Source organism: Amblyomma mixtum, chromosome 1, assembly GCF_055824585.1.
Source record: "Amblyomma mixtum isolate Tamu chromosome 1, ASM5582458v1, whole genome shotgun sequence".
Taxonomy (NCBI): domain Eukaryota; kingdom Metazoa; phylum Arthropoda; class Arachnida; order Ixodida; family Ixodidae; genus Amblyomma; species Amblyomma mixtum.
Window position 1 is genome coordinate 205,677,837 of NC_143012.1, and position 20,115 is coordinate 205,697,951.

General features: G+C 48.8%; 4 non-coding genes across 4 annotated transcripts; all 4 read right to left on the reverse strand.

Annotated features, from left to right (window-relative positions):
* Positions 1–7,413: 7,413 nt before the first annotated feature.
* Positions 7,414–7,486, reverse strand: TRNAA-AGC (transfer RNA alanine (anticodon AGC)). The gene has a single exon. It is a non-coding gene; the product is annotated as a tRNA-Ala (tRNA).
* An 83-nt stretch (positions 7,487–7,569) lies between these two features.
* Positions 7,570–7,642, reverse strand: TRNAA-AGC (transfer RNA alanine (anticodon AGC)). Its single transcript has one exon. It is a non-coding gene; the product is annotated as a tRNA-Ala (tRNA).
* Positions 7,643–7,724: 82 nt separating this feature from the next.
* Positions 7,725–7,797, reverse strand: TRNAA-AGC (transfer RNA alanine (anticodon AGC)). The gene has a single exon. It is a non-coding gene; the product is annotated as a tRNA-Ala (tRNA).
* A 7,517-nt stretch (positions 7,798–15,314) lies between these two features.
* Positions 15,315–15,387, reverse strand: TRNAA-AGC (transfer RNA alanine (anticodon AGC)). The gene has a single exon. It is a non-coding gene; the product is annotated as a tRNA-Ala (tRNA).
* Between the last annotated feature and the right edge of the window lie 4,728 nt (positions 15,388–20,115).

Below are 20,115 nucleotides of genomic sequence, written 5' to 3' on the forward strand. Positions count from 1 at the left end.
ACTACTACACTTCGTGAAAAAGTAAAAAAATAAAACCATACTGCCAGTTGGCGTATTTATTTCTCGCTTCCAGGGTATTTTTTCGCGCAGTTTTTTGAACACGATAGACGAAATAAGTGTTACTGCAAAATTTGCAGTTGGACTGCAGTTGGACCCTTGAGGCCTCTTACTCAAGCGCTTTTTGAACGTACTATCACGATCAAAAGAAATGCGATCAGAGCGCAGGTCGAGCTGAGTATTCGAAAGAGCAACTTTTGAGAAGGAAAACCGAGACTCCTCTACTCTCTTCCTCGATTTTTTTTTTCACATTCCCTCAAAATGCGGACTCAACTCGACTTCTGTCCGGCTCATGTATCCACGGGACGAATACCCTGTGTTGGCTGACGCTCTGACAAACGGTTCCGTTGCGCAGTTTCGACAGCTATTCTAAAAGAATTTTTTTTTTTTTTTTCAGCGAGAGAGCTGCCGGGCGCTCCGTTTTAGAAGGAGCACAGGGAACGCTGCGAGTAGCGAGAGAGGAGGCGGCCAGAGATGATTATCCTAGGGCGAAGACACGATCTTGCACCCCTGCCTCGCGCTATGGCTCATCGGTTGAGAAGCGCTATCCTGAAACGCCGCCATATATTTCGCATCGGCTCCTGGACAATGCAGACCACTGGGAGGCCAGATCTGCGAATTTCCGCTACCTATCACCGAAATTCACTTATTGTGCAAGGATCGATTTGCCCGAGACCTCAGCGTGAGCACAAAATGTTTTCTTATGCTAGAGCAAACACGAAACAGAGCAGCAGAAGCGATTTCAGTTGAAAAGTGACGTGAAAGCAAAAGTCCACTGATTTTGCGGACATCAGCTAGAGGACTACCACGGTGCGTATAGCTCTGACTTCCCGCATTCCCCGGAATGGAGAAAAAATGAGCCTTGTAATATACAAATTTAATACACAAACAGTGTCAGTACAAAAAGATGGGAGGGGGTTGGGGGGTAGTGCAATATCCACATTCGATCGCTTATTTTCTAGACAGATGCTGCCGCACGCTCACATCCGTGTTCACAAGACAGCAGGGAATCAGAACTGTTGGAATTATCAGAATTTCGTGCTGATCACTAACGATATCAGAAAAGCAGGAACGTTGCCTCGTGTGGCAACAAAATGCAGTTCCAATGAATGGATGGAAATGCTATGCTAAGGCCACAGTAGAGAGAAACTCGACGCGATTGTAATGAGTACTTATTAGCTCTTGCCAGCTATGTCCCGCAGACTCCAGTCGAAGTTTCACAGGCAGTGTTTCCTTTTCGTTTTTCGAACCTTGGTGGTGGTAGTAGTTTATTTGACAATAAAAAGTGAACGAAAAGAATGTTGCCGGCTGCGGCCGTAAGCGCTTTCGGGATTTTTGTTATCATGCATGGATGCGCGGGCGGAAAAAAAAAATTCAGCATTACTTGAAACGCATCTCAACGTCACAGACTACCTCTCCCAAGCTATTATCGGGAACGGGTGGGAGATGAAGGGGGCTAACACACTGTGATATTGCTTTCTTTTCCTCTCCGCAGCTACTGACCCAACGACTTGAACGCAATATGTTTGTACCTTTCTGATACGCCTTATTCTGCCACTTTTCTCTTATTTACTGTTACCATATCAGCTTTCTCTTAGAATTCTACATAGCACTGGCAGTGTGTGAGTAAACAATAAAAACACTCGCCATGCTTCGAAATCTCGGGTTGATGTTTCCCTCCAGGTGTTTTTCCTGGAATTGCGAAATAAACGTTTGCATGGCGAACGGGAATCAATAGCACACAAGCTACGCGCCACGCGCCTTTGACGGCAGAAAAGGCTGTGACAACACACATGGCAACCGCCCTTTGAAACCAAGAGGTCATCTACTATTCCGCTGCATTCATTTCGACATCATCCATAGTTTTACGAAGGCCATAGCCCATAGATGCCTTGTGGCCCTTTGTTATGGATGCCAGTGGAACCTACGAAGCTTTATTTTGTAATATTGTTTGCCGTGGCTGCCGCTGCTAGTCATCAAAACATTTTTCAGGGTCGTGAGAAAAGAATAACTACAAAACAACGTGTACAACTCTGGAAAAAATGGAAACAAAATATAATTTCTGTAAATGTCAAAGATATAGAGACTTTGTGTTCAGGAAAGTAAACACAGCGCTAATTTCTACACAAAACACATAGAAAGACGGACAGGACGGGCGCTGACTCCAACTGAACACAATGTCACAGCAACTAGCCCCGCAAAAGGTCACATACGAAATAGTACCTCCTAAAAAAGAATCGCCAGGCACCATGGCAGGGCTGGTAAAGGGGTGCGTGGGGGCGAAAGAAGCAGTACGAGTGTGCCAAACACGTTCGAGCGCGGTCGGTCGTCATTGTCGGGGCGTCTATCCCCCCTCCGTGACTAACCGCCTCCTTCTGCCACCATGCGAGCGAGAGGAGGTCAAGGTAACGCAGAGAGGAGGATCAGACCGTCTCGGAGGAGCGCTTTTTCGCTTCCACGGACAAGTGGAGCCGCCCTGGTGGTTGAACTAACGTCTTGTCCAAGATGGCCGCCGTGGTACCCCCGCCTTAAAATTCTCTCAAATGGATCAAGGGTTCTAATCCTGGCAGCCATTCGGGAACTGTACGCTTCAATTTGTGCATTTCAACAAACGCATGCATACTTTCACGAAAGTAGAGCCTTGCAGGGCGAGCATCGGGTCTAAATGAAACCCAGCCATCCGGGACCGCCAGAGGCTGTGCAGACCGATTAACATGACGGTATCCAAAAGCACGCCATCTTCGTTATCTGTTGACAGGAACCTGATGCTACGTGTATCTAACGGTAAGTCTTTTTTAAGGGTTCTTTGCAGCACGTCCCAAAAATAAACCCCCTCCCAACAGTGTAGAAAAACATGATCTATTGTCTCAGGCTGTTTGCATATTAAACAAAGTGACCCCCATGGCAGAAAAAAGCCCCTGTCCTCAAGAAATGTTTTTACCGATAACGTTCCAGTATGCAGCTTAAAGAAAAACGTTTTTACTCCGGGGGAAACTGGCATCCTTTTTACCCGCTTCAATACATCTTCACCCGGATAGCCGCTGTACAAGGCTCTGTACACAGGAACGGAGAAAAAGTCATCGCATACATCCTTATACATTTTTTTTCCTATTGACTGAGCACAAATATTCAACCGAAAAACGAGTTGTCAAAATTCTGACACTGTTTACGACCTCTCTTAAAAAACCAAAGAGGCGCCCTGGCATACTTTCTGTGGCAACAACAAAATTTGGCAACGCCCGCACAAGCCTTACTTGGCAAACAGTGCGCAGAAATGGATCAGTGACGTCGCGGAAGAAAAGGAATCTGTTTACGAGCTGTCGTGCGAATAAGTGTGCTAGCCCAAGACCCCCGTCTTTGACACTCCGAAACAAGTTATCCCGTCTACACCTTTCCCAATTCGACGCCCAAACAAAAGCTACAAACACCCGATGCAGCCTTTGAATGTTTAACCTGGAACAGTGAAGCGTTTGCATTACATACCACAACTTGGCCACAAAAAAACATATTACAGACCGTTGCGCGTGCAAAGATAGACAGCGGCACACCGCTCCATTTGTCAGCCTTCTCACGTATTTCTTGGGCTTGGTCGCGCCAAAATGGCTCACTGTCTTCATAACAGTCTAAAGGCACACCCAAATACTTAACCGGTGTTGTGACCCAAGCCACGTTGGCAAACGTGCAAGGCGTCGATGGCCACTCTCCGTGCCAAAACCCTAGACACTTTCCCCAATTCACTGGACTTCCAGTGGCCGTGCTGAAATCTTTCACGGCATCGACTGCCACGCTAACGCTCTCTCTGTTCGCACAGAAGACGGCTACGTCATCGGCATACGCCAAAAGTTTGACCTCCGTCATGTGGACTTGGAAGCCCTGTGCATCTTCATTCTCAAGGATTGACAAGCACAAAGTTTCAATATAAATGCAGAACAGAAGCGGGCTGAGGGGGCAACCCTGACGCACCGAACGTCGCACGTTTACGGGTGCACGGAGTTCCTTGTTGACAATTAATCTTTTAGTGCAGTTTCGGTACGCCAAGGCCACGCCCCCAGATAACAGAACCCACATTAATGTAATCTAGAACTGCAAACAAGGCATCATGTGAAACACAATCAAACGCTTTTTCAAGGTCGAGCTGTAGAACCGCGACGCTACCGCATGTTGCGTCACAACACTCCAGTACGCATCTGGCCTTATGTATGTTGGTAGCAATGGCCCTTCCCTTAATGCCGCAAGTCTGGTGAGGCCCAACAATCTCCTTAATAACGGTCTGTAATCTGGCTGCTAGTACTTTCATTAGTATTTTTTAATCAACATTTGTTAGGGCTATTGGCCTGTATGACGTCACCAATCTCAATTTCTCAGTTTGTTCTGTTTTGGGGATTAGTATAGTATCTGACGACGCAAAAGAAGGCGGCAACATGTTAAGATCATACCCTTCGTTAAATACTGCAGCTAACAATGGGGACAACACTTTTTTAAATGCTTTATAAAAAGCCGCGCTCAAGCCGTCAGGCCCTGGCGACTTTCCTGGATTTAGATTATCAATGGCACGCTGAACTTCATGCTCGGAAATCGGCAGCTCCAACCTTTCTGTGGTGTCAGCATCTAGTCGTGGCAAGGAAGAAAGAAACACGCGCTTAAACCTGTCCATGTTCATGTCGCGAAAAGCAAACAGTTGCTGATAGTATTCGTAAAACGCACGTGCAATGCCGTCTTTATCTGTCGCGAGGTTGCTGTTCCACTCCATTTCTTCTATGTCGTTTCGACGAGCATGCGCTTTCTCGAGACCGAGAGCACGTTTAGTGGGCGTCTCGCCTGCTGCGCATCTTTCGGCCCTGGCGCGAACGAGCGCTCCTCGATAACGATCCTCTTCTAATAACTCAATTCTCTTTTTCAGTTTTCTAATATCCTCATTATAGACCCCTGGCTCTTTGCACTCGTGCGCTATTAACTGATTTAGTGTCGCCCTTAAACATGCTTCTTGCTTTTCATCATGTCGAATACAACTGGCTCTTTCTATAGCTTTCATCTTAATTTCTTGTTTGCACCATTCCCACTGCTCTCCAATGGTGGTGCACGGCCGTTCTATCTCTTTAAGCTTCCCTGCAATTATTTCAACTAAAGCTTCATCTTCTAAGAGTTTGGAGTTTAGCTTCCACAGTCCCCACACAAATTATTTCCTTCGGTTTCTAGGGCCGATTGTACATTTCACAAGACAGTGATCCGAAAAAGACACTGGCATAACGACATAATTTTGGCATTTCGGAATCGCATCCAACGATAAATAAATACGGTCGAGCCTGGCATGACTATAACCTTGAAAATGCGTGTATTTCACGCTGCGCGCTCCCTCCAAACACTCCGCTACATCATCTAGAGCAAATTCGCCAACTAGCTGCGACAAAACATCCGTGCTTGCGTCTCTAAAGGCGCGGCTACTTGTCTTATCTCGAGCACTTAAGACACAATTGAAATCGCCCATAACGACGAGTTGTCGCCCAGTATTTAGATATCGCTGGATGCTCACGAAAAAATTCAACCTTTCATCAGCCGCATTCGGTGCATAAACACAAAGAACGCGCCATTCACTGTTATGAAAAACGAAGTCACACACAATAAAGCGACCCTGCATACATGAAATCACTTCCTGCACTGTCAGTCCTGGCAACTTCTTAACGAACAGAAGGCACCCGGCCGATGTGCCAACCGCGTGACTAACAGCCACATCGTACCTCGACGTGAAACGCTGCACCATGCTCCCCGTGTCCTCTTCCCCTTCTATTTTGGTTTCCTGAACCGCCAACACGTCCACGTCCTGGTCCGTTAAAATACGGTATACTTGACTTTGCTTTCTTTTCGATGCAAACCCACGGACGTTAAGCGTTGCTACGCTCAGTGACTGTTGCATCGCCATTTTCGTACTTTAGAAGGACGCTGGGAGCATGGTGCTTACCTTTCGCGCCTAGCACGTCGCTAGACGCTTCCAGAAGTCCCGCCGCCATCGTAATTATCGGGCTCGACGTGCTGCGAGAGCGGCTTTTCGGCTGCCCTCCGGCCCGTTACGATGTTAGGTTGCGGTTTGAAGGAAGGTCGTCGCCCCTGCACAGTTTTCGTAGGTGGTTCCTCGGCGTTGCCAGGGGCCTGCTTATCCGCCCCGTCACCGGCGTCGGCGTGCGGGCGCTTCGGCGCACTGCCAGCGCTCGTTGACCGGCCGCCGTTTTCCGCATTCGTGTTCTCAGCCGCCGATGTTTCCGGAGTACTTGTCCCTTGAAGGGGCGCTTCCTCGCTCACAGGCGCCTCCGAAACAACGGATGGCAGTGCCTGTGTCTTGTCCACGCCCTCGCACGCCTCCTTTTCCGTGGTCGTCGGAGTTGTCACGCTGGGGGCCACCGCAGAGCTCTCCACACCATCGGTCCCTTTGGCTGCCTCCTCAGCCTCGACGACGTCGATAATGTCTTCCGGTGTCTCCTCTCTGAGCGCTGGCACCGTTGCGGCAGCGTATGTGCGGACACACCCATCTTCGGAATGTCCGAGACGTCGGCAGCGTGAGCAACGAGGTACCTTGCATTCACGTCGGATATGTCCGCTGCCCTGACAACGCAGACACTGCATGGGCCGCCCAGGCACGACCACAAGGGCCAGCTCACCGGCGACTCGTATCTGGTGGGGGAGGTCGTCCGCTTTCATTCCAGGCTTCAGCTTGAGCAGCACTATCCTTGTGGTGGAGCCCTTTTCTTTCACACCTTGCACACGCCAACGCTCACGGGTTACCTCTGTCACGTTCCCGAAGGCCGCAAACGCAGTCCGGATATCTTCGTCGGCGACGCCGTGCAGCATCCAGTGTAGCCGCAGTTTCAGCATCTGGTCCTCGGGGTCGAATATAACACACCGGCGTCCTTTAACTGGAAGCTCCTTGAAAGCCGCCAATCGCTTTGTTGCTTCAGCGCTGTTGAGAGTCACCGCCCAAACATGGTTGATTTGGTACGCCCCCAACGCCACTACGTCGGGGAGCGCACCCGCTTGGGCGAAGGCGTCACGAAAATCTTCGACCTTGTAAGGCAGCGCTCGCACGTCGCCGTGCAAAAACACGGTGTTGAGAACAACACGTCCTGTTGGCAGGTTCGGCAAAATAATCTCGTAATCCTTATCCGCTTCCATGTCGGACCTGTTTCCGCGGCCAGCAAGGGCCGCTATCGCCGCTCCACCGGAGCTCATGATTCTGCGACCGTTCACGACAGTGGCCGGAAGTAGAATGATGAGCTACACCCCCGACAAAGCACTAATTACAGGCAGGAGCTCTTGAGAGCTGACTCTCCTCAGTAATTGTGAAAACTGAGGTTTAAAAAAAAGTCGTGGAGGTGCTGGGTATCGATCCCAGTACCTCTCGCATGCTAAGCGAGCGCTCTACCATCTGAGCTACACCCCCGACAAAGCACTAATTACAGGCAGGAGCTCTTGAGAGCTGACTCTCCTCAGTAATTGTGAAAACTGAGGTTTAAAAAAAAGTCGTGGAGGTGCTGGGTATCGATCCCAGTACCTCTCGCATGCTAAGCGAGCGCTCTACCATCTGAGCTACACCCCCGACGAAGCACTAATTACAGGCAGGAGCTCTTGAGAGCTGACTCTCCTCAGTAATTGTGAAAACTGAGGTTTAAAAAAAGTCGTGGAGGTGCTGGGTATCGATCCCAGTACCTCTCGCATGCTAAGCGAGCGCTCTACCATCTGAGCTACACCCCCGACGCAGTTCGAATAGCAGTCAAAAGATCTTGAGCTGACTGCCTTGCCGCATCGTTCGCGCCGATGACCCAGATGGGATCCGGTTCAGAGCAGAGCCCCTTCGACGTTGAGCAACCGATCGCAGCGGACGCTTGTAAATCTCGCCTCCATTAACCAGTCCAAGCATACGCACGCACAGCTCCTGCTCCTTGAACGCCGGAATGCTAGGTGTACCGCGTCATCAATCTCTTGAAGAGGCAAGCGTCTCGAGAACCAGAACGCGTCTTGTCACAAGCAAGCTTTCGCAGAAAGCGCCTCGGCTTCAAACGAACATGAAGTGTCTTTTTTTCGTGGCAGTATTTCCCAAAGAGAGAAGCACCCCTCAGGATGCCCGTTATGGCAACAATTTTAAAGTACAAAATGACAGTGACGTGCTTATCGCCGCTAGCAAGTACCGATGATAGTTCGGGTACAGATAATACGCTCTCCAAGCAGTCGAGCCAATGTCTCGAATAAAAGCGAAGTAATGTTCACCTATACTGGTCTAATTAATATTCGAAGCTTGAGGAACTTGTGCGCGGCTAAGAAACAGCGTAGACGGGAGTGTAGCAATGTAACAGGAATGCATGATCGCGACCAGCTTCTGCAGTGACTAAACAGTAATCTTTCTCTGCCACTCCATTCACTTCTTCCGCTGCGTAGTGTCAGTTGAGGGCAATGGTAAGGTTTTCAGGGATCGCTTCAAGGTGCACTGAGGACAACTGCAGCAAACTTTCATTCTGGGTCACATTCTGTAGTTTGGCTTTTGATAGCGCTACTGGCATGTCTTCGGCAACAAGAAACGCATTTATTGCTGACGTATTTGGAACTTATCTAGGAGTACAGTTTTAAGCGAAGCATACTACTTTAGCTACCACTTCAGCCCTTCACCGTGGTTATGCGCCTCCAAATCACGCGATACATGACGTCACACCACGTGACACGATGACGTCACGACAGTAGAGAAACGGGGGCCCACCTCACGCCGTCGCTGTGCTTGTGCGCCTCCAAATTACGTTACACGATGATGCCACACCGCGTGACACGATGACGTCACGACAGTGGAGAAACGGGTGGCCACCTCGCGCCGTCGCTGTGCGCCTCCAAATCACGTGATATATGACGTCACACCACGTGACACGATGACGTCACGACAGTGGAGAAACGGGGGCCCACCTCGCGCCGCCGCTGTGGTTGTGCGCCTCCAAATCACGTGATACATGATGCCACACCACGTGACACGATGACGTCACGGCAGTTGAGAAACGGGGGCCCACCTCGCGCCGTCGCTGTGGTTGTGCGCCTCCAAATTACGCGACACGATGATGCTTCGCATTCTCCAGGCTTAACCAAGTTAAGCCTCAGCCATTTTTTCTCACACACTCACCTACGTGGCACAGACAACTAGTAATGTGCATTATCTCTCTCTCCACTATGCCCAAGAGGCATGCACGCGTAGACAGAGTGTAGAGGAACGACGGCGGGCACCTTGTGTACCGTTGTCTACGTGCACCGTGTCACGCCAAGTACAGTACAGTAGGATATAACTTAAAAGAACAGCAGTTGATAAGAATGGGTCACGGTCCGCGGCGTCCTATATTACTCCGCTGACCAGTCGCAACAGTTAACGAAATCAGCTTTTTCATGGCAGTATCAAACAAGGAAACGGTATAAAAATTCTTTCTTTGTTATAACTTCATATGGATGGTATGGTTTTTTGTTTAGGTTTTCGCGTAGGCAGAAAAAGGAAAACAGAGGACTCCTTTTTGTGGCGGAGGAATTCTGCGCGGCGCGCTCACTGCAGGCTTAATTTGCATCCGACTGAAGCTCACAGAAGCGTGCTTCCTCACTCAAATGGCTGCGTTGGAAGAAGCGGTTGGGTAAAGAAGAAATCTTGGAGCATGTACAGGCACGGACAAGAGTAAACGGAGCACGCAACTGTCTTCAAGATAATCACTTTATCGCGAACTTTTGCCGCTTTTTAAGCGATGCTTGTTTGCACTCCTTTTTATAACTTCCTTTCCCTTTTTCATTATGCCTAATGGCAAACAGCTCGAATAAAAAAAAACTGTCTTCGAATATTTTTCACGCGTCACCTAATCGAAATTTCCAGCAGTGGTACGCGCATGCTGGTAGCGGAGGTTGTTGGGCCTTCTTATAGAGAAATAACGCTTCTTCATTTCCAATTGAGAAGGCGTGATTGCACTTGAAACGGAATAGTGGGCTCCGTTTACTTGTGCCCGCGCCTGCACGTAGCACAGATTTAGAAGTGCTGGCATCTGTCACTGCAGCAGGCGACCTGCCATCGGGAGAATTATCCGTCAGTCAAGCGTTACCATACCTGAGGAGATTTCATTACTGAAACAATGCAACACGGTTTGTTTTCATCCTCACATACTTGACGTAACAGCTCAAATGGCTTGTTCTCACACACACACCTCAAGGGTTATCACAAATTAAATCCAGCATCGGTGCCCCATTTGATCAGATGTTTTCCAGGCTACATTTTCCAGAAAACTTTCCAGGCGCGCCCACGTGATGCAATTAAAACATTCCATGGGGCTCGCACTGGACATTGGTATACTCTAGCTACTGCCTTTACAGAACACAATCGAGAGTTCTGGCGTCTAATATGCGCAAATATATGCAGAGGCTCACCTACCAGTGGTGGTGGTGTGAATGCACAGGCGGGATTACCTTTATAGTGGCCTGTTAGCAATTTCTCCGCCGAGTAAGTGATTTCAATGATTGTGTCTCTACCACTGATGCATAAAGCCAGCGTCGTCTAAAAACTTCAAGAGTAATTTTCGCACTTATCATCGCTCAATGAGCCCTGGCAGGAATTCATATTTTTAATTCGAGTTCATTTCCATCCAAGCGATCTAATTTCGCATTATACGCTGTCAGCGCAGTTGGACGAGGATTAAATGTATCTTTAGGTATCATGCATCCTGGAATTTCCTAGACCATGTATTTTTTTTAGTCACATGTGCGCTCCTTCAAGTGTCCCGGTGTCGCGCGAATTTTGGACAACCTTGACTTTTCGATCTGCACCGCCATCAGTCATAGCTTCTATTCCTTCCATAGTTTTCTTTTCCCAGTGATGCAAATTGAGGATTGCTCTTTCGGAGAACCTGCTTGTCCTCCCCCCCCCCCCCCCCCTCCACCGTTTCACTTCTCTGGCACAGTATATTATTTACAGAAACGAAAGTCGACATGACGGACGAGGTCCATCCCGATTGCGAAGCGCGGGAGTGGCCATCATGAATTAATATCGGGTTCAGCATGAGCACTAGAGTGATCGCAAGGAGGATGCCAGCGAAAAACTCCACTGGTAAGTTAACGCTGCACAAAAAAATACAGGTGTTAGCACTCACAAACAGCCCGGCCGCGGAGAATAGTTGCGTTTTCGTAACACACCCACGGGTTTCGCCATCCACATCATGCAATCAATATCACCAGGCACATAGGCGGGCTTCAGTTTTGTCTTCTGCTTCGTTACTACTTTTTCCTATGCAGCTATGCGAGTTCACATGCACTGCGAACCCTCCCTCAGTTCTAACAGTTCCAACTTTCCCTTGCATTCCTCTCTGCATTTAGAGTATTTTTATGGCGCCCTTCTCACCTCACAATGCACTGTGTTCACTAATGCTCTGTTTGTTCATTACAACAGAAAGCGGTAGTCGTTAAGGTGCTTCTGCGGCGCGCAGTTTAGTGAAGAGGCTGACGGCATGCAGATGTAATGTTTAAGATGGAAATGTAAGCAGCAGCCTGATAATTGGTCATAGCTTTGGGAGAATCCCACAAAACTGGAGTACATTAGTAATAAGGTAGCAAATTATCCATTGGCATCAACCCAAGCGCAGCCATACGGCTTCAAAGCAAAGCTAGACAGCTTTCATAGAAACTTCGTAGTTATAGAAAAATTCGTCGTGATCCAGGGTTCGAACCCGGGACCACCGTTTCACCGGAGCAGTCGCTCTGCCAACTGAGCTAACCGCGATAATTAGTGATGACGTGCATAAAATGCAGTTTCTATTTTTTTTGTAAATTGAGACAACTACTGCGACGCCGTTATCGGCCCTCATTTCTGCTAGTCGAGAGCATGCATGTAATGCATACGCTGCTTCCGTTAAGCCTTTGTGGCAATGCGCAGCCCGGCGCGCGGCAGAGCACACATGGGCTAAGTTATCACAGATTTAATAAGTGGCTTTATTCTTAGCGTAACATCAAGAGCCCAGCAAGCCGGTGGCTTGCCAGATTCGCGCCAGCTGATCATCCAATTGGGACGAAGCCAACCATGTACGCCAGCAAGGTGTGAAGCGATGAAGGAAATCGCGGTATTGCAGGAGAATATGCGTCGGCGCATGAAAAACACAAAGTTCCAAATTAGCTTATAGGGAAAGGCTGCATGAGGGCTCTGAACGGAAGGGAGACGGCACGGGCAGAGACGGGCAGTACTGATGAGAGAGTCCGTCTCGATTTTATCAAGAATGTGTGATTCAGGTTCAGTGGGGAATGGGCAATGGTAGGAGTTTAACGTAGTTAAAACCGAGTAGACGTGTGAATCCAAGTGTCAATTCTTCAACTGGAGGGTACACTTAAGCTCCGCCTTATGGGTATTTGTTTGTTTGTTTGTTTGTTTGTTTGTTTGTTTGTTTGTTTGTTTGTTTGTTTGTTTGTTTGTTTGTTTGTTTGTTTGTTTGTTTGTTTGTTTGTTTGTTGGGTTTAACGTCCCAAAGCGACTAAGGCTATGAGAGACGCCGTAGTGGAGGGCTCCGGAAATGAGGAAGAAGCTTATAGCTTCCTCATAGCTCCGGAGGGCTATGAGGAAGAAGCGCGGAGTGAATCGCTCGTGCGCCCGGCCGCGACCACTTGGACTGTCTCTGGCGCCTGCCCTCCTGTGGTCCTGGTCTTCCAGTGTCCCCAAGACCCGCGTCTTTTGAGCGACCCGTGACATTCTGGGTATGACGGGATATGTTTAGTGCTTTAATGCCCACATATGCAGAATTGTTTATTCTCTACTTAAAGTTCATAGATGGCGACGATTACTCATACCACTGTCAGTGCAGTAGCACAGCGGTTAAGCTATGCGGCACTGCACTGGCCGGTGGCTGTTTCTCTCACAGCCACCCGTCGGGATTGTGCGACCCATGTTGCTCTTCCCGAGCAACCTCTCGCGCAGGTGGCGCGACGCTCCTCCGAACTTACCCGAGCTACCCGAGTATCTTTTTTATTCGAGGTGTTTTCCATTAGGCATAATGTGAGGATAAAAACCAACAGTATTTTTCAGCCACTCAATAAACAACTCCACGGAGCCGAACCGTTTGTAGAACAGCGGACTACGACGGTGCTTCAGAGTAAGCCATCGGAGCACCTGTGGCCCGATGGCACCTGTGGCTTACCCGAGCTTACCCGAGTAAGCTCGGGTTGTAACTCGGGTTGCTAGGCAAAAGCACAAGATCGTGCGGCGAACGTACGGGCAGTGACAAGATTCCTTGTCGCTGTTGGTGACTGTATGCGCACTAAAACTGTTCTGTTCAAACGGCCTTCGCAGCTAAAAAGCATCGTGGCAAGCAGTGCTTTGGAGATGCTTGTGCGCATCTCCAAAGCTTGTGGCGTTTTTGTTTTACTCGCTTCAGTATATCTTTACCTGAGCCTCCACAGTACACCGTCCTATACAGTAGGGTGGGCAGCATGTTGTCAACTCAGTCTGCGTACAGTTGTTTCTTTGTTACTCAGGACAAATGCTCCAAGGAAAAACGTGCACAAAGTATCCTAAAGGAAGCAACTACTTTTCGACAGCAGCCGGTCACTCTTGTACTGGCAACATTGGATGTAGAAGCAACAACCTCAGGCTGTGTTTTTGCCAATCTCGCCTGGATGACTATACGGATAAAATCGTTGCTTTCATCACGCAGGAAGAAGAATCGCGAAACGATCTGTCGTATGAACAAGTGTGATAGCCCAATCCCACCATCGCGAACTTTGCGAAAAAGGTTTGTACGACTGGTCCGCTCCCAAGTGGAGTTCCAGATAAAGACAGCGAACACTCCGTGCATCTTTTGCACGTTTATACGAGGCATGAACAACACGTGCATCATATACCACACTTTGGCAATCAAAAGAACATTGCACGCTGCGGCACGCGCGAGCACCGACAATCCGCAATCCTGCCATCCTTTTGTTTTTTTTCCCTCAACTCTTCTGTTTGTTCACTCCAGAACTGCGTCGAGTCCCTATAGTGCTGAAGGGGCACCCCGAGATAACGTGCAGGCACTGTAGTCCACTGTATACCCGCGAAATTGGCGGGTGTCGTATTCCAGCTCCCACGTCATATGCCCACACTTTTTCCGAAGTTAATCCGAGCACCAGTACAGCAACAGAAATTCCTTGCAATGAGCACAGCCTCTAGCACGCTTTCTCTGTCCTCGCAGAAGACTGAAACGTCATCTGCATAACTTTTAACTTCAGCGGCGTGCAGTCTAAAACCACGTATGTTTGCATCATCGATGACTGCCCTACATAAAGGTTCGAGGTATACGACAAAAAGTAGAGACAAAGGACACCCTTGCCTCACAGAGGAGCGGACTAGCACCTTTGAACTAAGACACTTGTTGATGATAATCTGCATTGAACATTCTTCATAACCCATTTTGACGACGTCTAAAGATATGCTCCAAACATTACAGTGCTGCAGTATACTGAAAAGCACCTCGTGCGACACCCCGTCAAAAGCCTTCACAAGGTCAAGCTGTAACATGGCCACTCGACCCTCAAGGGCATCACAACATTCTAGTACACTTCTTGCGATGTGGGTGTTCTTTGAGATTGTGCGCTCTCTTATGCCGCACGTCTGATGTAGCCCTACTAGCTCCCTAATTACCCGTTGTAATCGTCCAGTTTGTACTTTCATAAAGATTTTGTAGTCTGTATTGATGAGAGATATTGGTCTATATGAGCCTACAAGGAGCTTTTCCGGATTATCGGTTTTCGGAATCAGCACTGTGTGTGATGTCTGGAAGGAAGGAGGGACTTTTTTTTACTTTATACACTTCTGACAGTAGTTTATGCAAAATACACGCCAATCCTTGACCGAATGTTTTGTAAAAAGCGGCGCCTAGGCCGTCCGGCCCTGGCGATTTGCCCGACGGCAGCTTCTCTATCGCTGTTTTGATCTCGCTCACACTTATTGGCATTCCTAGGCTTTCCTTAACGTCGTCATCCAGCCTTGGCATTCCCATCATGAAATCGCTGTCGAAGCCTGGCTCGAAGCGTGTGACATTGCCGAACACATCGTGATAATGGTCAGCAAAAGCGTTCTCTACAACCGAGGGATCTGACGTCACTTCGTTTTGCAAACGTATATGCTTGATCTCATTTCTTGACGCCTATCAGAGCTACACCCCCGACATATTCCGAATTACAGTCGTAATCTCTTGAGAGCTGACTCCATTGACTCTCCTCAATAATTGTGAAAACTGAGGTTAAAAAAATCGTGGAGGTGCTGGGTATCGATCCCAGTACCTCTCGCATGCTAAGCGAGCGCACTACCATCTGAGCTACACCCCCGACATATTACGAATTACAGTTGGAAGCTCTTGAGAGCTAACTCTCCTCACTCTCCTCAATAACTGTGAAAACTGCGGTTAAAAAAAGTTGTGGAGGTGCTGGGTATCGATCTCAGTACCTCTCGCATGCTAAGCGAGCGCTCTACCATCTGAGCTACACCCATTTTTTTATTGCCTTCTCAGACACATACATCACAAGAAAACAAGAGAAGTATACACACACTTAAGGACATGGTACATGGCGTTGGTATGGGCTAAAACCATCAACCAAACCTTGGCTGACGTAAGGCGCTAAAAGCGTTTCGTATGTACAAGAGGCTCAATTCTCGGTACCCATTCAGGCACTTGTTTCAAAGTTTTGTAGGTTTCCAAGAATCTGCCTACAGATTCGCGAAAGTACTCCTGCGCCGGCCTTGCATCGATGTCAGCATGTCGGGCCGCCATGCAGGCCTTCCAAATACAGTGCAATCCCATGAGCATTACTGCGTCAAACGGTACACCTTTTTCATTTTCCACTGCTAGGAAACGAATCCCACGGGGGTCAAGGGGCAGGTCTTTTTTCAGTGTTCTTTGAAGAATGTCCCAAAAGAACACTCCTCCCCAGCAGTCCAAAAAAACATGCTCGATAGTTTCTGGCTTTCTACATATAAAGCAATGATCACCCCATGGAGCATACAATCCTTTCTCTGCCATTCAAGTTTTTACCTCTAACGTTCCGGGGTGCAGCCTGAAGAAAAAGGACTTGGCTCCCGGAGCTACATACATTTGCTTCACACGCTTTAAAACATCGCTGCCTGGATGGGTGCTGTACATAGTTCGATACAGTGGCACAGGAAAAACCAGGTCTGTAAGGTCCTTGTATAGCTGTATGCGTTTTACTCTTGCAAGATATTGGTACGAAAATCGTGCGCTCAGGAAGTTACAGGAAACCGCAACCTCCTTCAGGAATCCAAAAACACCTCCTGGTATACAGTGGGTAGATACCACAAGATCCGGCAAAAGTCTGCTCAATCTGATCTGTACTACAGTACGCAAAAACGGGTCCTTCACATCTAGAAGGAAACAAAAATGGTTGACCACTTGCCTCAGGAATAAATGATAAATGCGACAAGCCCAGGCCTCCTTGACTAACTCTCCGGAAGAGGTTGGTACGGCTTGTCCTCTATCATACCGACCCCCCCACAAAGATGGCCAATACACGGTACAACGTTTGTACATTGGCGCCTGAGCAGTGCAAAACACTTAGCACATACCACAGTTTGGTAACAAAAAACACATTGCACACAGTGCTGCGCGCAAACATAGACAAGTCCCCTCCTTTAACCTTCTCCGTTCTTTCACGCACTTCTGCAACTTGGCTCCGCCAGTAGGGCTCACTGTCGCGGTAAAACTCTAAAGGAGCGCCTAGGTACCTCGCTGGTGTATCAGCCCATTGCATGTTGGCGAAATTGCCTGGTTTCGTCGCCCAAGAACCATGCCAGCATCCAAGGCACTTTCCCCAGTTAACAGCGCTGCCGCTGGCATCACAGAAACGCTTAACAATTTCCACTGTTTTCAAGATGCTCTCATGGTCAACGCAGAAAACCGCCACATCATCCGCGTATGCCAACAGTTTCACTTCGGTTAGCTGTAATTTAAAGCCTTTTATGTAGCTGGTGTCTATTATACTAAGGCAGAAGGGTTCAATATATAAGGCAAAAAGTAATGGTGAGAGGGGGCAGCCCTGTCGCACGGATCGTTGCACCTCGATGGGTGCTCCTACCGATTTGTTGATTACTAGGCGCGTTGTGCATCCCCTGAAAGCCATTGCGACACCCTCTGTGATAACTGCTCCCACGTTGACGTGTTGCAAAAGTGTAAACAAGATTTCATGTGGTACACGATCGAACGCTTTCTCCAAATCGAGCTGGAGCATTGCGACGTTCATGTTTAGTGCATCGCAGCACTCCAGCACGCATCTCGCCGTGTGAATGTTAGTGAATATTGACCGCTCCCTTGTACCGCAAGTCTCGTGTGGTCCAACAATTTCTTTTATAATCGTTTGAAGTCTTTTAGCCAGTACTTTCATATTGCCACGTATTATTGTAGCGTCTGTTCGTTCGCGCAAGGCCGCAGGAAAGGGGTGTTATCATTTTTGTTCGTGACGCGAGAAGCGACCGGACTAATCTCGATTGATCCCAGCCATGAAGAGCTGTATCTACGTGTTTACAGATTACTCTAGATTATCTCGACCTGTTATCTCGAAGTTTCCTTGCCGGCTTTAAATTGAACGGTGCCGCGAGCAGCAAGCATTCGTAGTTCGACGATCGACGAGCACGCTTGTTGCTTACGCCGCCACCGCCACATACTTTATCGTCCTGCGCGGCGGTCGAGTGTCGGCTTTCTTACTGCCATACTGACATGCTCAGTGCTGCGTCACTGCGCATGTGCTTGAAAGATCAGACTTCAGTTCAACTGTTTTGTTTCGTATTTTTGTTCCTTTAGAAAAAAATAAACTTCTCTTTCCACGCCGCCACCGAGTGAGTCAGTTCTTTTGCGGGCGCAAGTCAGCCCAAATAAAGAGCTTCGTTTGCAAGTATTTCTGGTGTCTTCCTGACCGCTGGACTGCCGTCACTACAACGTGACATCTGGTGGAGGTGCGGGGTACCTTCTATGTACCGGACACCCCCAGCAAGTCGTGACGCCAGCCCTTTGAGTTATTCACCGGAAGACCTGACTCCAGTCTACCACGCAGCATCTGGAGCCTCGAGCCATGACTTACGCCGCAGCAGTGCGCCGTCCTGTACCTCGACGACGGGACCCAAGCCCCTATCGCCATTAGCCAGCTGCGCTGGAGCGCCGCCCTCTCGCCCCAACTCGCCCGTCCTACGAGCGTCGCACACGGCCTAGGAAATGCGACGAGTGGAGAACTCCCGACCAGCGCCGCCCACTATGCTTCCACTGCGGAGATGCCCGTCACATTCTCCGGTACTGCCCATACAGGAGAATAGGCATCCGAGGGTTCTCTTACGACGCCCCACGAACCCGACCCGGCCAGCGACCAGCCGAAATCGAAGAGTTTTTGCGTCGGGAAGAATGCTCATCGCCGAGCCGCCTATCACGTTCCCCGTCGCCATCGTCACCGCGCTATGTATCTCCTAGCCGAGGCTACGCAGTGCGTGGACGCTCCCCCAGCCCCCGAAAGGTTAAACTGAATAAAGCAGCCTCTGGAGGTGAGGTTGCTTCTGAGCGCAAGAACTAAGATCCTCCATCGACGAAAACACAAGACTATGCCTCAACTACAAAGAGAACTACGACGACCCCTACGATGACGACGACCCCTACGATGACGACGACCCCTACGACGACGATGACGACCCCTACGACGACGACGACAACTACGACGACGACGACGAAAACTATACGACACCACCGACGACGACACAGCCAGACTTGAAGCTTTACCGCTGCCCTTAAACCTTATTATGAACGCTAAAAGGACTCGAAGTTCGCATTCTCCGTGTTTATTTTCATTTTCAAGCATCGAGACGATGCTTCTTTGAGAGGGGGGTAATGCCACATATTATTGTAGTGTCTGTTCGTTCGCGCAAGGCCGCAGGAAAGGGGTGTTATCATTTTTGTTCGTGACGCGAGAAGCGATCGGACTAATCTCGATTGATCCCAGCCATGAAGAGCTGTATCTACGTGTTTACAGATTACTCTAGATGATCTCGACCTGTCATCTCGAAGTTTCCTTGTCGGCTTTAAATTGAACGGTGCCGCGAGCAGCAAGCATTCGTAGTTCGACGATTGACGAGCACGCTTGTTGCTTACGCCGCCACCGAATGAGTGAGTTCTTTTGCGGGCGCAAGTCAGCCCAAATAAAGAGCTTCGTTTGCAAGTATTTCTGGTGTCTTCCTGACCGCTGGACTGCCATCACTACAACGTGACAATATAGATCTTGTAGTCGACGTTCGTTAAGCTGATTGGACGATAGGACTTTACTTGCCTTAAAGCGATTCGATCCTCTGTTTTGGGGATGAGAACTGTATGCGTGGCCAGGAAAGAAGGCGGTAGGCGCTTCCGTTCATATGCGTCTTCTAAAAGGGGGGCTATTATAGGGGCTAATTCATTCTTGAAAGTCTTGTAGAATTCAGCGCCTGATCCATCTGGTCCTGGTGACCTCCCTCGTTTTAAGTCATCGATAGCCAACTCTATTTCAGCGACAGTAATCGGGCGCTCTAACACCTCTTTTGAGTTGTCATTAATCCTAGGCATTAAAGCCAGGAATTCTGTCCTGAAGACTTCTAAGTCTACCGCTCTACGCGCTAAAAGACCTTTGTAAAACAGGGTGAAAGCGTTTTCGATGTCGTTCTGTTCGTTCAAAACAATGCCGTCTTGTTCAACTTCGGAAATCGCATTCTTGCGGGCCCATTTTCTTTCCCTTGCCAGTGCTCTTTTAGTTGGTGCCTCACCGGTTATCTCTTTATCGGCTCTGACTCGTACAAGCGCACCGCGGTATCGGTCGATATCAAACTGTTCGAGCTTATGTTTGAGCGAACAGATGTCAGCCTTGAACGTGCCGGGAGCTGAGGTTTCTTGATTTATTCGCATTTGCAGGCTCTTGCACAAGTTCGTCTCATACTTATTATTCTCATACTTTATAGCGCTAGCTCGTTCCAACGCTTTCATTTTAGTTTTTTGCTTGAAAGTCTCCCATTGTTCGCAAACCACTGTGGCTGTATCATTC